The sequence below is a fragment of the Antechinus flavipes genome, chromosome 3 (genome assembly GCF_016432865.1).
Source record: "Antechinus flavipes isolate AdamAnt ecotype Samford, QLD, Australia chromosome 3, AdamAnt_v2, whole genome shotgun sequence".
Lineage (NCBI taxonomy): Eukaryota > Metazoa > Chordata > Mammalia > Dasyuromorphia > Dasyuridae > Antechinus > Antechinus flavipes.
In genome coordinates this window covers 249,533,975-249,551,723 of record NC_067400.1, presented here as the reverse complement: position 1 = coordinate 249,551,723, position 17,749 = coordinate 249,533,975, and the positions used below count along the sequence as shown (strand labels likewise).

Genomic DNA, 17,749 nt, shown 5'->3' with positions numbered 1-17,749 from the left:
GTAATGGGTTTTATTTTTCTTGTCTTCTCAATCGGTGGAAGAAAGAGGGGAAAGAGAATTTGGAACTGAAAATAAAATTGAATTTGAAAGCAAAAGAAAGGGGGGGAAAACTAAGACCCACTGTGGTTATATGACATACACAATTCATAAAGGAAGTGAATATCAAAGAAGGGTCTGAAGGCCTGAAGTCCTTTCTTTCCAGTAGGACTGTATCAAAAAATGTTTACTTATTCCTTTGCATTGATAATACAGAAAAATATAAATATATGAACTAAAAGATAAATATAAAGTAAATTTAGCATCCAAGTTTAGAAGGACCAAAAAAATGGTATATAGTCCAACCCATGAGTTCTATCTTACATATGTGTCTTTCTCCAATTTCTCAACCATAATCCTGGTTCGTGTCCTCATCACCTTTCACATGTACTATTACCATAACCTTCTAAGTAATTTCCCTGACTTAAGTTTCTTCCTATTCTAATATATTCTCCATCCAGATACTAAAGTAATTTTTCTGACATGCAGGTCTGAGTCTGTCACATCCCTGCCAAATGATCTCACAACTCCTTACCACCTCCAGAATCAAACACAAATGACTCTTTGGGCATTTATATCTTTTCATAACCTAGATCATTTTTACCTTTTCCAAAATTCAACGTCCTTCACAGGTTATACACTCCAAGGAACAATGGTTCACTTGCAGTTCTACATGCCATGTCCTCTCATCTTTCGCATTATCCATTTTTTCTCTCCCAATCCCAAATTAGGATGTTCTATCTTCGTCTCTACCCCTTGGTTTTGTACCTGCCTTCAGGTTTCAGCTTAAAATTACAGGGTTTTTGCAGTCATTCCCCTACCTTCACCCCTCATATCCTATTCTCAGAATGCATCTTCTCAGTATATTTCTTTTTATCTTCTTTTTATGAACATATTTCCCACACTGGAATGTAAGTTCCTTGAAGACAAGAATGTGTTTTTGCCTTTCTTTGTTATCACAGTGCTTAATAAATGCTTCATAACTTGACTTGAATTAAAATCCCAACTAAATATTCAATATGATAATTAGCAGACTGAATATTTCCAAAAGAAAGATAAGGACACTGGAAGAAACTCTCCCATATTTTTCAAATGTCAAATTTAGGCTTGCCAAAATGACTATTTTATGGAAAAGTCACACAGGGCTCACATGAGGATCAGAAAAAGAGATATATAAGATTACTCTCAAAGTCTTTCTTAAGGACTCTGAAATTGATTGTGTGACTTGAAAGACATCCACACAGGACAGCCATGCCCTCATCAGAGAAGGTGTTGTACAAAGCAGAATTTCAGTAACTCAAAAGAAATCACAAGGAAAGTTAGGAACTATATGAGCAAAACTACAAAACACTTTCCACACAAATAAAGTCAGATCTAAACAACTGGAAAAATATCAAGTGCTCTTGGATAGGTCAAGTAAACACAATAAAGATGCCAATACTACCTAAACTAAACTATTTAGTATTATACCAATCAGACTCCCAAGAAACTATTTTACTGAACTAGAAAAGTAACAACAAAATTCATCTGGAAGAAAAAAAGATCAAGAATTTCAAGGGAATTATTGAAAAAAATGCAAATGAAGGTGGTCTAATTGTACCAGATCTAAAACTGTATTATAAAGCAGCGGTCATTAAAACCATTTGGTATTGGCTAAGATATAAAATAGTAGATCAGTGGAATAGGTTATATTCACAGAATTAAATAGTCAATAACTATAGCAATCTAATGTTTTGACAAACCCAAAGACCCCAGATTTTGGAATAAGAACTCACCATCTGACAAAAACTACTGGGACAATTGGAAATTAGTATCACAGAAACTAGGCACTGACCCACACCTAACACCATATACCAAGATAAGATCGAAATGGGTTCATGATTTAGACATAAAAAATGATATTAAGAACAAATTAAAACAACATAGAATAGTTCATCTCCCAGATCTGTGGAGGAGGAAGGAATTTATGACCAAAAAAGAATTAGAGATCATTATCAATCACAAAATAGATAATGTTGATTATATTAAGTTAAAAACTTTTTGTACAAACAAAACCAATGCAGACAAGATTAGAAGGGAAGCCATAAAGTGGGAAAACATTTAAAATATATAAATAATTGACTCAAATTTATAAGAATTCAAGCCATTCTCCAATTGACAAATGGTGAAAGGATATGAACAATTTTCAGATGAAGAAATTGAAACTATTTCTAGTCATTTGAAAAGGTGTTACAAATCGCTATTGATCAGAAAAATGCAAATTAAGACAACTCTGAGACACCACCACATACCTCTCAGATTGGCTAAGATGACAGGAAACAATAAGGAGCAATGTTGGAGGAGATGTGGGAAAACTGGGACACTAATACATTGTTGTTGGAACTATGAAAGGATCCAACCATTCTGGAGAGCAATTTGGAACTATGCTCAAAAAGTTATCAAACTGCATACCCTTTGATCCAGCAGTGTTTCTATTGGGCTTATATCCCAAAGAGATCTTAAAGGAAAGAAAGGGACCCACATATGCAAAAATGTAGCAGCTCTTTTTGTAGTGGCAAGAAACTGGAAACTGAGTGGATGCCCATCAATTGGAGAATGGTTGAATAAATTATGGTGTATGAATGCTATTGTATTGTTCTTTAACAAATGATCAGCAGGACGATTTCTGAGAGTCTTGGAGAGATCTACATGAACTGATGCTAAATGAAATGAGTGGAAGCAGGAGATCATTATACATGGCAACAAGATTATATAATGATCAATTCTGATGGACGTCAGTCTCTTCAGCAATGAGATGATTCAAACCAGTTCCAATTGTTCAGTGATGAAGAGAGCCATCTACACGCAGAGAGATGACTGTGGGAACCCAATGTGGTTCACAACATAGCATTTTCACTCTTTTTGTTGTTGCTTCCTTGTTGTTTATTTTGCTTCTTTTTTTTAAACTGGTTTGATTTGATTTTTCTTATGCAGCACAATAATTATATAAATATGTATGCATATATTAGATTTAACATATATTTCTACCATGTTTAACATATATAAGACTACTTGCCATCTAGGGGAAGGCATAGGGGAAAGGAGGGAAAATTGGAACACAAGGTTTTGCAAGGGCTAATGTTGAAGAATTGCCCATGCATATTTTGAAAAATAAAAAGCTTTAATAATAAAAAAAAACCCCTGACAAATATTCAGTCAAGATAGTTGCATGAACAGATGATCACACAATTCCCTAATGTTTTTAATCCAGTATAACACTTGAAATTCACAGGAAATCTAATTAATGATCAAGAAATCCAATGAGAACTTACATGAAGTGATTTCTTTCACCACCAGAAATGCACAAATCAGTTAATAACCTGACTGCCAGCAAAGCCAAGAGGAATGCAGACAAAGCAACCCATAGATCCCTTAGAGAAAACAATAAACAGATATAAAGCCTGCTAAACTAAGCTCTTGCTTTCAGAAGAAAAGAATACAATATCCAAGAAAACTCAAAAATAATCCACCTGTTATACCACATTGATTACTTAGGAAATCCCAGGGAATTACCAATGACCATGCAGTATAGCAGTAGCATTACAATCAGACATCCTACTTGCCAAGAACCTTCAAGATGATTGGCACTGTCGGGAAACAACACAGAGGACAATTTGTATCTAATGAATGTGAACCTCAAAGATCCTGGAAGAATGAACCTCAAAATACGAAGATAATCACAGGAACCCAGGAGACCTAAATGAAGAGCAAATATATTCAACCAACCCAACAAAATCTACAAAATCTGGCCTTGGCGTAAAATAAATAAAGAAATCATCAATTCAGGCAGTAAAAATGGATAGATAACACCACCCAGTATTTTAAAAATATTATATAGATGCCCAAAAGAAAACAGCAATTCCCTACCAATTGCAAGTAGAGACACAAAAGCTGGGGGGGAAGGTGTCCTTTTTTTAAAGAGTTACGTGAACACTTAGGATTTAAAATTAAATAAAAGCTCCATAGCAAAGAATTAAAAGAAAAATACCCTAAAACAGAATAAATCTTTTCTAAGTAAGAAACAAGTTGAAAACTAAATTACCAACAAAAATCCACGAGACAAGAAGAAATATTAAAACAAAATATGTACTGAAAAATAGCAGGGAAAGATTCTTTATCAAGACAAGGAGAGACAGTCTTAAGAATCATTAACTGAATGATGAACACGATTTCTAAAAAAAAATTTTAAATCAGGCTGGACATCACATTTCAAAAAATCATAAATGAAAACTGCCCAGATCAATAAGAAACAGAAGGCAGCATGTCAACAGAAATAAATCTATCAGTCACCTCCCTCAAAGAACTCCCAAGAATGTTAGTCAAAATCCAGTTTCCAACATAAAAAAAAACAAACAAAAAACTACTAGTCTAAAAATTTCAAAAACAAAAGAAATGAAATATAATCACACAAGACCTGACAGTTTTTAATAAAAACCAGAGCAGATCTAATATTCCAAAAAACTAATCCTAAATCTGAGTATAGTCCTATAGGCATTCCAAAAAAAAAAAAAAAAAAAGCAGAATTAGACTTCTGAAAAACAAATAACTACAAATATCCAAGAGAAAATGAGAAAGGAACAAGTGAAAAAAGCAATGTAATGATGTGTTCCTAACTGGTAAGAAATAAATATTCTCTTCTGACTCCTCCCAGAATCTTAATATCTTCAATTAAACAAGAAAAAGACAATCCAGCAATGAATTGTCTCTCTTATGAGCTTTTTTAAAGGAAAATCCAAATGCTAGAAGCCTCTACAAGACCTGCCTAATTTAGATAAGATAATATAGGAGAACAACATTCTTGCAGAGTTCTCCCAACAAATTCCTCTATAACAAAAAAATGCATCTATAATTGAATTCTGAACAAAACACCAACAATAAATCCCAGTCATTTTCCTAATCCCGTCAGCTTAAAAGACAGAGAGAGATCTGAAGGGGTGGGGGTTGGCTGAGCGGACAAGAAGGGGACTGCAGCATGGACCACAAGACCACAGCAATGGTGGCAGCAACAGCAACAGCAAGACTGGAACTACCCAATGCTCACAAAGTATGAGAGGATTGAATTAAAAAGAATTTTTGAATTAAAAAGTTAAAAAGAGATCTAAGGGACATAGAGTCAGATGCCATTTGGCAGATCTATCATCCATTACAAAGCTCCTGGTCACAATTCCAAGGTAGCAGGGAAGTGTTAAGATCAAAAGGGAACAGAGGGCCTATGGGGGAGGGGGGGGGGGGGTGTAAGAAGCAGAGCTCAGACAAGAAGAGCAGTGACCTGGCCTTTCCCTGGATCATGTCACTTTGGAACCACAGAAAACATACATGCTCTCTCAGACATACTTATGAAAGCAGCAATGGGACATCTGAAGCTCAGTCCAGTAACTCCAACTCTTCTTTCATCCACCATCAAGTAAGTAAGCAAAGCCCAATTCTAATATTAAGTTTAAACTCAATACATGAGCTAGAAAAATAAGCAAACAATAACAAAAGAACCTGTGCACAAAAAGCTGGTTTAATAACAGGAAAGCACAAGGTAGAAACTCATTAGATAATATCTTGTAAATATCTATAAGCAGAGCTTCAAATAAAAATGCAGATAAGAAACAAGCCCAACATGAACTTCTGGAAAAGTAAAAGAGATTTTTAAGACAGCAAAAAAGTGAGGAAAATTTTAAGAAGAAAAATGAGAGCTACGGGGGAAAAGATTTTGGAAAAAAATTAACGACTTGATTAGAATGTCATAAAAATATGTTGAAGAAAATAACTCCTTAAAAATCAGAATTGGACAAATAATGAAAAAGCAACAAAAGAATACTGAAGGAAATAACTCCTTAAAAATTAGAATTGGTCAAGTGGAAGCTAATGACTTCTTGAGACATCAAGAAATAATAAAAATAAAGTCAAAAGACTGAAAAAAAAAAGGGTGAAATATTTCATATAAAAACTAATCTGGAAAACAGATAATTTAACAATTATTAGAATAACTAAACACCATGAAAAAATAAATACAGATACTCTATTTCAAGAAATTATAAAGCAAAATCATGCATATTTTTTAGAAAGACAAAGCGATCAAAAAAAAATCCACCAGTCAACTCCTAAAGGAAATCTAAAATGAAAACTCCCAGGAATACCGAAGTCAAAAGATGACAGATCAAAAAGAAAATACAGCGAAAATAGAAAAAATTCAAACACTGCTCATGAAAAGGTAAGAGCTAAATAGAAAAATCTGACAAACTCTTACAGGGACAATTTATGTTTCTACATGCTTACCTAAACAAAAGAGAAAGAACAGATCAACAAATTGGTTATGCAACTAAAAAACTAGAAAAAAGAAAAGAAGCTTGAAATTTTCATTTACATACAAAAATAGAAATCCTGAAAATTAAATAAGGTATAACAAAACTGAAAGAAAGAAAAAACATTGAATCTAATAAATAAAACTGGAAACTGGTTTTATTTAGAAGAATAAAATAGATAAATCACTGGATGATTTAAAAAAAAAACCTAATCAGTGCAAAAATTAAAAAAGGATAAATGCACAACCAATACAGACACAATTAAAATATTTGTTGGAAGCTATTCTGCCCCACTATATGCCAATATAACTGAATCTCAACCAAATGAATTATCATTTACAAAAATAGAAATTCCCCAGATTCCCCAGTTTAACAGAAGAAAAAGAATATTTAAATAACCCTATCTTAGAAAAAGAAATTTGAACATGCCATAAATGAGCTCCCTAAGAAAAATTCACAGGACCAAATGGATTTACAAGTAGTGAATTCTGCGAAACATTTTAAGAAAATTTAATCTTAAAACTACATAAACTGAAAAAAATGTAAGTGTAGAGGGAATACAATTGAATTCCTTATGACACAAATATGTTTTTGATACCTAAACCAGGGAGAAAAAACTAAGAAAGAAAAGTATAGATGAAGTTCCTTAAAGAATACTGATGCAAAAATTTTAAATAAGATGTAATCAAGGAAGACTAAATAATATGTCATGAAAATCATATATTATAACTAGATGGGATTTAAATCAGAAATGCAAGGATGGTTCATTACTAAAACTATAAGGATGTTACCATAACAGTAACAAAAAAAACAAAAATCCCGATTATCTCAATAGGTATAGGAAAAAACTTTTTTGACAAAATACAACATCCATTCCTATTAAAAACCTGGGAAGAATCAAGAATAAAGCTTTTCTTAAAATGATTAATAGTGTCTATCTATCTAAAATAAAGAGCAATTATCTGTAATGGGGATACATTAGAATCCTTTTTAATGAGGAACAGGTGTGATGCAAGGATGTCCATTATTACCATGTTTACTCAATATCACATTAGAGATGCTCCAGCAAAAAGACCAAAAAAAATTGAAGGAATAAGAATAAGCAATGAGAAATAAACTATCAGTCCTTGGAGATAATATGATGGTTTACTTAGAGAACCTTAGAGAGGTCAAAAGTCAAAACTTTAGCAAAAGTTGCAGAACACAAAAAACTCACACAAAACACTAGCATTTCTATGTATTATCAGCAAAAATCACCAAGAAGAGAGAGAAATTATACCTGTAATAACTGCAGATGGTACTACCTGTCAAGACACCCATAAGAATTATATGAATACAATTACAAAACACTCTTCACACAAATCAGGACAAGTCTACATTGGAGAAATATAACTTGCTCACTGGCAGACTGAGAACATGTAATAAAAATGACAACACTATTTAAATTAATTTACTTATTCAGTGTCATACCAATCAAACTACTAAGGATGCATTTTATAGAGTAAGAACCAGAAAGGATTAAAACAAAATTTATTTGAAGGGGGAGAAAGGTCAAAAATATCAAAAGGAAATCATAAAAAAAAAAAATTTGAAGGGAGCCTAGTAGTACTTTATCTCAAACTATACTACAAAGTGGTAATAATCAAAGCAACTTGGTACCAGACAAAAAAGAGATTAATCAATGGAATAGATTAGGTATCCAATATACAGAAGCAAATGAGCATAGTAACACAATGTTTGATCCCAGATATCAAGACAAGGATTTACTATTCAACAAAAACTATTAGGAAAACTAGAAAGCAGTTTGGCAAAATATAGGCATCAATTAACATCTCATACCATATGCCAAGATAAACTCAAAATGGGTACTTGATATAGACATAAAGAGTGATATAAGAAAATAAGAGGAGCAAAGAAATTTTACCTAGCAGATCTATGAAATGAGAGAATTTATGATCAAACAAAAGACAACTATGAAAAGATCCAAAAGCTTATGAAAGAAAATAACTCCTTAAAAATTATGGGCAAAAGGAAACTAATGACATCATATCAAAAAATAATGAAAAAAATCAAAAGAATAGGAAAATAGAAGACAATGTGAAATATCTTATTAGAAAAACAAATGAACTGGATCAAAGAGAATTCATTTCAAAGAAAGTGTAGACATTTTACTTTAATAAATTAAAAAAGAGGGACAGCTCAGCTAGGTGATGCAGAGCACCAGCCCTGAATTCAGGACTGTATTCTAGTCTGGCCTCAGACACTTAACACTTCCTTGCTGTGTGACCCTAGACAAGTCACTTAATCCCAATTGCCTCAGCAAAGAATATTTGTGTGTTTGTTTGTAGGGAAAGCTGTCCTTAGTTCTAGAACTACAGGATAAAATACAGTGAAAAAATTCATTAATCACCACTTCAAAGATATTGCAAGATGAAAATTCATAGGATTATAATTAACTTTCAAAGTTCCCAAATCAAGGAAAAAATATTACAAGCAACTAGAAACAATTAAAAACAACTAAAACATTGTGGAACTACAGTCATGAAAACATAAGATTTAGCATTTTCTACAATAAAAATCCAAAGGTCATGAAATATGATTTTCCAAAGAGTGAAAAAAATGGGTTTGCAACCAAAAATAACCTACTCAGCAAGACAGAGTACAATCTTGCAAGAGGAAAAAAAAATGTTGTTTAATGAATTAAAAAAGATTTTCAGATTTTGTAGTTACTAGGATTGAATTTTAATATGGTGTTCACCTACAGTATATAAAGTGAAATATTCTATAAACAATGTATATTGTACTTGTGTATAAAAAGAAAATGGAGTGCACAAAGACATTTTATTACTCTGGGAATTGGACTGAAAGTATAGAACATGTGAAACTGTACCTAAAGTTTTGTTATTAACTGATGATTATAAAACTGAAAACCTAAATTTATTGTACTTGTATTTATTGTATTTAGTCTGACATAAAAATCAATTATTTGATTTAAATGTCTATATTATGTCTCCTTAAAAATATGTTGGACTGTAATTCATACTGTTGGGCTTTGGAGGCCATTACTGGACTACAGGAGTTGATGATATGTAATTATGTTCATTATTTCATAGAATTATCTATACCAGTTTTATAATTTAAGTATTTAGATAATCCTAGTAAGTATTAAAATTTCAGTGATGCTTCACCTCCTTGATTTATAGAAAATCTCGATGTCCGAATTCCCAATCCCTATATTTTTGCCCGCCTGCATTTTTGATTCACAGGCTAACTGTACAATATTTCAGAGTACAATTCTTTTTGTACAGCAAAATAATGGTTTGGACATGTATACTTATTTTGTATTTAATTTATATTCTAATATTGTTAACATGTATTGGTCATCCTGCCATCTAGGGGAGAGAGTGGGGGGAAGGAGGGAAAAAATTGGAACAAAAGATTTGGTAATTGTCAGTGCTGTAAAATTACTCATGCATATAACTTGTAAATTAAAAGCTATTAAAATTAAAAATTAAATTAAATTTTTAAAAAATATATCAATGTCTCATTTTATGATAACATAACTGGATAATATGCTTGTACTTTGTAGATAGACCTATCATTTCCCTTATACTTTTTTCCTACTTTTTAACAGGCTATTGTTTCTTTTTGTAAAATCACCACACAAAACATGGCATCCTATGCATTTTATACAGACAGATCTCTCTTAGGAATAGACTACAGAATGGTTGTCCAGTTGCATTTGAATTTGAAAAAATAAATTATTATTTAAGGATTTATGCTAAAATTAACCATTGCAGAGACTCATGATGACTATCAAACAAAAATATGAGAGTTTAAATTTAGAAAACAAGAATGACAAGGACCTTTTATGTTAACAGGGTTGTCAAAGAAAAGCATTACAGATACTGGTTTTAGCATATTCCCTATGAAATGCAGATATTCAAAGGACTTTTTGAGAAGTGTGATAACTATGTAATTAATTGTAAATGTAATCTAATAAAATTTAAATTTTTGTTTAAAAAAAAATTTCAGATATTCCTGAGGAAAAGACCAGACAGAACTGAGCAGTAATTTGATTTAAAGAATCAGGACAAACACAAAAACTAACTGAAAGAGTAATTGCAAGTGAATTAACAAGGCTAAACAAAATTAAACCAGGTTTAATTCCTACATGGGAAAACTGGTATTTGTAGTTCTTTAAAATATTATCTCTACAAGAGTAGAGTTTTAAAGAGTATTCAAAGGAGGGCTGGAGTTAAATTTTGATGGGATGACCCTAGAAAACAAAATTGAGTAGAGAGAGTTAAAAAGAAACAAATTAGCAAACACATAAGAGGCATTAATGGAAAAATTGTTCAGAGTGAAGGATCAAATGTTGGTAAGTTTGTAGAAAAAATGGGTTACTAATGTACCATTGATGGAACTGTGAATTGATTCAACCATTTTGGAGAGTAATATGGAATTATGTCCAAATAGTTATAAAACTGTGTATACTCTCTGACCCAGCAATACTCCAGTGGTATTGTCATTTTAACCTTCTATCATTTTAGCCAATCTGAGAGTTGTGAGATATCTCAAAGCAATTTTTGCATTTCTCTAATCAATAATGACAGAACATTTTATGTGACTATATATATATATATATATATATATATATATATATATATATATATATATAATTTCTTCCTTCCTCCAGAAATTTTTGGTCAACTTATCAATTGGGGGAATGACACATAGTCTTATAAATTTAATAAAGTAATTCATATATTTGAGATATGAGACCTTTATCTAAGAAATTTTCTACCTAAATTCTCCCCTGACACATGATTTTCTGCTTTCCTTCTTATTTTGGCTACCCTTCTATTTTTTAGCCAGTAACAAAGAATGTTGGTAATTACTGTCTTATAATTTAAGAGCTAGCACTGCTAAATCTTCCTTTAAAATTTTCTTCTTAATTCATTTGACATTCTTGCTCTTTAATTTTTCCAAATGAATTATTACTTTTTCTTCTAACTAAATAAAATAATTTTTGATAATTAGAATGGTCCAGAATAAGTAGATTAGTTTAGGAAGAAACGTCATTTTTATCATATTGACTCCACTTAATCATGAATAATTAATTTTCTCCAGTAATTTATTTAAATCTGGCTTTATTTGTGTAAAAAGTGTTTCATAACTATATTTCTATAGTTCCTAGGTTTATCTTGGCAGGTATATTCCCAGGTATTTTTATATTGCCTACAGGTATTTTAAAGAGATATCTCTTAATATCTACTATCTCTTCTTGTAGGATTTTGGTAGATGGATGGGTGGATGGATAGACAGATAAGGCTAATGATTTAAATGAGTATTTTATATCCTGCTACTTTGCTAAAATTATTGTTTTAACTAGCTTTTTTGGGTGAAATCAGTTTGACACAGGAATTCTTAATTTTTGTGCATCACAGATCCTTTTTGTAAGACCCATAAAACTTCAGACCTCTCTCTCAGAATGTTTTTAAATGCTTAAATCAAATACAAGGGATGACAATGGAAATCTACTTCACACTGGGAAAAGTTGCAAAATATTAAATAAAATTTTGAAAACAAATTCACTGATTCCAAATTAAAACTTTTTAGTTTTTTAATATACAGCAAGGGAACAAATCTAGAGTAACTATATTTATGCTGGTGAGCAAAATTTTTGTAGGCCTTTTTTGTGTGGTAGTCTGGACTTGCAATATAATCAGTCTGGACCAGGTCCCAGTAAAAACTTCCAATTGTGTGAAGAGTTAGCACCCTGGATACCTTAAAATCAGCTGCAGTCAGGATAAGCAAAAGTCCTTGGTCTTTAGGGTTAAAAGTGAAGGGAATGGCACAGGATCTCTGCGACCTTCCTTTTCCACCTCCACTGACCAAGTGACTCTGGTTTGTCTTACTCCACTCCCTAATCCTTTCCACAATTCTCTGTATACACCAAAAGATTGAACCAGCACAGAATAGTGGGAAGGGCCATTTTCCAAGCATATGCTAATAGAGTATTGTTCAATCAGTAGTTAGCCTTAAGTACTCAGTTGTTGGACCACAATGCATCAACTCAAGAGTTTCAACTCTTTACAAACAATTGCAACTAATATATAACTTTATTCCTTAGAAAGGGATAAATATATTGCTTATAACCATCATCTTCCTCAATCTGTCCTCCCTTTTTTTTTCAGTACCTCCTTCTTATCTCTTTTCCCTTTTATTTACACCCTCCCTTCTACTAGCCTATCTCTTTGTAGTCTCCTTTCCCCTCTTGCTACCTACCCTATGGGATGAGACAAATTTCTATACCAAACTAAGTATATATATTATTTCCTCTTTGAGTCAACTCTGATGAGACAAACAATGTTCTTAGCCTTTCCCTTTTTTCCCTCTACAATAATTTTGTGCCTCTTCATTTTACCTCATTCTTACCTCCATTTTATCCCCCCTTTCCTCTTCTCTCTGGACAATCTTTTCTAACCCTTAATTTCTTTTTTTTTTAATCATCACATTAAAGTCAACTTATTAAACGCACCCTCTTAAATGTACCCCTTCTAACTGCCCTTACAATTCTCAAAAATTACACTTTCTTTCCATCTAGGTTTGTAAACACGTTAACCTTTAAAAAACATTTTATTCCCCTTCTATTTACCTTTTTTATGCTTGAGTCTTTGTTTGGAGATCAAATATTCTGTTCAGTTCTGGTCTTTTCCATCAGAAATAAGAGAAATTTTCCTTTTTCACTGAATATTCATCTTTTCCCCTGAAAAATGTTTTATTTTGCTGGGTAGTTGATTTTGCTTTTTGCTTGTAGATTAAGCTCCTTTGCCTTCCAGGCCCTCCAATCCTTTAATGGGGAATCTACTAGGTCTTGGGTAATCTTGATTGTGGTTCCTTGATATTTGAATTGTTTCTTTCTGGCTGCTTGCAATTTTCTCCTTGATCTGACAGTTCTGGAGTTTAGTTACAATATTCCTTGGAGTTTTCATTTTGGAGTCTCTTTCAGGAGGTGATCAGTGAATTTTTTCAATGACTATTTTACCCTCTGGTTCTAAGCTATCAGAGCAGTTTTTCCTTGATGATTTCTTAAAAGATATTTTTCAGGCTCGTTTTTTTTTTCATAGTGACTTTCAGGTAGTCCAATAATTCTTAGATTCTCTCTCTTGAATCTATTTTTCCTGGTCAATAGTTTTTCCAATGAGATTAACATACATTTTCTTTTTTTTTTTTTTCAAATTTTTAAGTTTGCTTAACTGATTCTTGATTTCTCATTCACTTCCATTTGTCCAATTCAAATTTTCAGTGAATTATTTTCTTTAGTTAGCTTTACTTCCTTTTATATTTGGCCTATTGTACTTTTAAAAGGGCTATTTTGTTCAGTAGATTTTTTTTTTCATTTCGTCAATTCTATTTTTTAAGGAGTTGTTTTCTTCAGTCAATTTCTGACCTTCCTTTTCAAAGGTGTTGGCTTTTCCCAAAAAGCTTTCATAACTCCTCCAAAGCTCTCATTTCTTTCCCCATTTTTCTTTTCTTTCTCTTTTAAGATCCCTTTTGAGTTCTTCCAGCTGAGTCTTTTGTACTGGAAACCAGTTCATATCTCCCTTTAAGGCTTCTTCTGAAGGTATTTTGCTTTTGCTGTTTTCTTCTGGGTTTATGTTCTGGTCTTCCCTATCTCCATAGTAATTCTCTAGAACTGTTGTTGCTTATTTTGCTCATTTTTAAAGGTTGAGGTGTATTCCTAGGACACAAGAAAGATTGTCCCAAACTTACTCTGCAGAGCAATAGGAACCTCTCATTTACTGTGCTGGAGCTTCCCCATTGCATTGAGTGTCCTGGCCAAGTCCCACCTATTACTCTAGGGATTCAGGAAGTCAAAATTTGCCTCCTGTGGTTGGATTGGAAGTCTCACAGCTGGTCTGCTGATCTGTCCTTCTGACAGAGTAACCAACACTAAGAGCCCCTTCTAGATTCTCCACAGCAGGCCTCCCACTTATGTCACACCACACCCTCCAGCCCCCAACCCTATGTCCCCCTACATCCCCCTCTCCCACCCAATTGAGACAAACCTTTCCTGAAGTCCTTCCAAGATATCTCAAGCTGGAAAATTATTGTACTCCAAATAGTTGTGGGTTCTGTCAGTACAAAATCCATTCAGAAGTTTGATCTAGTGTTGATTCTGAAAGAAGCTGTGGAAAGCACAGGCAACATCCTGTCTACTCTCCACCATCTTGGCTATGTCCCATAGAGAGAAATATACAAAGGTAATTTGAGAAATGAGAAAAAAAGGAGAGAATTAAAGGGGAAAGGGAAGGAATAGATGGATGGAGGGATCAAAAAGCCTCAAAGGAGAACAGGCACTTGACCAGAATCTTGAAGGAATACAAAGTTTTCAAAGAGCCAGAAATTTAAAAAGAATATAAGGAATACTTAATATTCTGAACAAATGATAAGTTATTCCTTAAATTTTAATTAGGTGGAATGGAGAATGTGAGAAAAGAAATGTGAAATAAGGTTGAACAGGTAAATTGGAATCAGATTATGGAAAGCCTCAAATATCATATTAAGGAATTTGTAGTTTATTTTAAGGAATAGGGAACCCCTGAATAATTCTTGAGTAATACACTAACATTGTCAGAAGTTTATCTCAATAAGATTATTTTTGCAATTATAAGCAATTTATAATAGTTGTACTGATATAGTTATATAAAGTTTAAGAGATGGTATAGCAATAGGCTAAGGAAGAAGCATAAAGAGCTTGAAACAATACTGGCTGCACTAAAGTGGAAAAGAGGACAAATATATAAGGATTGTTATGTAATATAATAAACTAGGCCTGACACAAGCTAGTTCTTTAGTTTTCCTGATTGGAATGAAGCAAGTTACTCAAATATCATCCAAACAGCCTTACTTCACCAAGGTTTGGAAACTATATGCAACAAACATATACTTGGCTTCAGTAAAAATAAACTTCTTCATCTCTATTACAGAAGCCTATATGGTCAGAGCTATAGGACATCTTCCAAATATAAAAAGAAATAATTTTTTTACTTGGAACAGATTTTCTTTTTCTTTTCTTTTTTAACAGCATCCTTAAGCAACAAGGAACAGGACTTAATTTACCTGGGTCAATCAAATCTCAGTGAAAACTGGTCTTTTAGGGAAAGATCTAAAACAATATACATGGAAAGAAAATCTAGTAGATAAAACTCATACCACTTAGTGGTAGAATTGCCAAGCTGTAAAAATGTTCAGATGTGAAAGATCATAATGAAGTACCCAGAATAAATCAAGGAAACTAAAAAATCAGAAAACTGCAAAACTTGGGAGAAATATGAAAGATTTCCAGTTAGGAGATCTAGGGTTTCAATCTGCTGGGAAAAACTCCATAGAAAACCTATTGTCTCTCAATCCTTACACATAAAACCTAAAAAATTCTTCCTGGAACAATATAAATTCATTCTGACTTATTTTATACTTTGTGAAAATATAGGATAATCAGATAGTGAACATCTTTTTTTTAAATCCTTCAAGGTAGATGGACCACTGAAAAAAGCACAAGGCCCTGAAGTCAAGAGGACCGAGATCAAATCCAACCTCAGACACTTAACATTTATTATATGACCCTGGATAAGTCACTTAACCCCAACCCTACTAAAAAGGGAAAAAAGAAAACAGAAAAAAATTTTCAACAAATATAAAAGCTTTTAACTTGGCTTACTATTAAAACAACACTAGGAAAAGTTGTAGCAAAATTTAGCTCTTATATGCACTTGAAGAAATATTTTTCTACATAAAAACAATGATAAAAGAAATCAATGAGTTACAGAAGTTACTCATTGAACTCACAAGTTCATAAAAAGAAACTAATACTGACATCACACTTAGAAAGACAGCAAAAACTATGATTTAGTCTTGAAAGCCTTGGAATACTTAGAAAGAGGTTGCTCTACAGAAGCCAGAAACATGAAAACTGTAGGAACTCTAAATGGGAACGTTCCAGAGGCTCATAAGACGGCAAGAACTCCAAAAACAGTCATAAAACCAGATCCCAGACAAAGCTTTTCCATCCTTGAGGAAACCACAATTTGAGGGGAAGGAATCAGAAAATAAGTAAGGGAAAAATTACACAAAAACATGAAATTACTAAAGATCTCAGGGGCAGCTACTACATGGCACAGTGGATAGAGTACCAGCTCTGAAATCAAGAGGATCCAAGTTCAGATCTGGACTCAGATATGTAACACTTCCTAGCTGTGTGACCCTGAACAAGTAACTTAACCCTAATTGCCTCAAGGGAAAAAAAAAAAAGATCTCAGGAAGAAATCTCACAGGAAATGTGGTCTCTAGTGGACTAACACAGGATTCTATGAATAAAACAAAGGAAGGTGATCAAATATTTTATGAGAGAGAGGATTTGGTGAAATATGAGAACACAAAACTACAACATGCTCTTCCTAAGTGGTTCAAAAGAAAAATGAGAATTATGACAGCACAATCTATGGCGAGCACAGGAAAAATACTGTACAGAAAAGAAAACTGAGAATTTACAATGGCAAGTCTCATTAAAGAAAATAAAAAGAAAACAATAGAATGGGAATGAAAAAAAAAAAAAACAGAAATGAAGGACAACCTGCTCACTATATAAACAAAATAAATTAATTTCAAAGAAAAAAGAGGTAGAAATAACTTAAGGATTATAGGTCTCCTGGAAGATGAAAGAACAAAAAAACCTTAATACCCATAATGAACAACATACTACAACTGCCTGAACTTCTGAACCCAGAAAATGAAATAAAAATTCAAATAGTTCACAGATTGCCTCCAGAAGGAAAAAAACCCCAATGTAGCAAACGATACATAATGGTAAAATTTATAATTCAATTCAGAAACAAGTTCTACAAGTAATCAAGATGGAGACCTTCAAATACAAAGGAAAGGAAATCTGAATAACACAAGTCTATCTACAATCAAAAGAAAATATAAGAAAAGGAATGATATTCTCTAAAAAGTAATGGAGCTTAGGATACACCTACAGTGATATGGCCTATAAATTCAAGCTTAATTGCACATGAAAAAAAGGTGGATATTGAATAATAAAGAGGCATTTGAAATATTATTAGAAAGAAAACCACAACTGAAGAGATTGTTTCTTGTTATTCCAGAAAAGTAAGAAGCAGTAGTGAACTAATGCAGGGGCCAAGGACAGTAATAATAGAATGACAGCAAAGAAATCACTGTTTGTTACTGTTCAGTCATTTTAAGTCATGTCTGACTTCTTGTGACTCTATTTGGGGGTTTCTTGTCAAAGTAGCTTGCCAGTTCCTTTTCTGGCTAATTTTATAGATAAGGAAACTGAGGCAAACAGGGTTAAG

The 17,749-nt window shown here is 32.7% G+C and overlaps 1 protein-coding gene across 5 annotated transcripts in view; it reads right to left on the bottom strand.

Moving 5' to 3' along the window:
• DYRK1A (dual specificity tyrosine phosphorylation regulated kinase 1A) overlaps positions 1–17,749 on the bottom strand; it is a 184,394-nt gene that overhangs the window by 126,743 nt on the left and 39,902 nt on the right. Inside the window, exons 1-2 of one of the 5 annotated variants that reach the window (XM_051984863.1) lie at positions 14,444–15,935; positions 13,030–14,115 (exon numbers count right to left, since the gene is read on the bottom strand). The exons of 2 other annotated variants lie outside the window; for them this stretch is intronic. The gene's annotated coding sequence lies outside the window, so the exon portion shown is untranslated. Of the gene's footprint in view, positions 1–13,029; positions 14,384–14,443; positions 15,936–17,749 lie in introns of those variants that run through there. 2 more of the 5 variants (XM_051984865.1, XM_051984866.1) reach the window with 2 other exon arrangements.